This window comes from Phalaenopsis equestris, unplaced genomic scaffold, assembly GCF_001263595.1.
Source record: "Phalaenopsis equestris unplaced genomic scaffold, ASM126359v1 Scaffold000002, whole genome shotgun sequence".
NCBI classification, from domain to species: Eukaryota; Viridiplantae; Streptophyta; class Magnoliopsida; order Asparagales; family Orchidaceae; genus Phalaenopsis; species Phalaenopsis equestris.
The window spans coordinates 48306552-48307027 of NW_018164444.1; positions in this window are offsets into that span (position 1 = coordinate 48306552).

Consider the following 476-nt stretch of genomic DNA (forward strand, 5'->3'; position numbering starts at 1 on the left):
CCATAACCATATTATTCTCGGATTTCCAAGTCTTGTATGACGAATCTGTCGTCATCGGAGTTGGAGCATCACCAGTGAGGTAGGCATCTTTGCCATTGTCGCATACAAACATCATGACCGACTGCGACCATTGGAGGTAATTCTGGCCGGTGAGTTTGTGGCTGGTGATGAGGACAGAATTATTGTCTGAATTGCAGGGCAATGGAGACCCGGTCGCGGTGGGGTGGCTAGAAGTGACACCACTGGTGGAAGAGGAGTTGCAGGCATGGTCGGAGTTAGTTATTGGAGAGGTCGGCATTCACAATCGCGGAAGAAGAGTCGGCACTCACGATCGGACGCTTGGGAGAAGCAGGATTGCGGGATTGCAGACGATCGGAGATCGTGAAAGAAGCGGGATTGCGTACGATGGGAGATCGGAGATTGCGTAAGAAGCGGGATCACGGGATTGCAGCCGATCACGGGAGATCGCGGAAGAG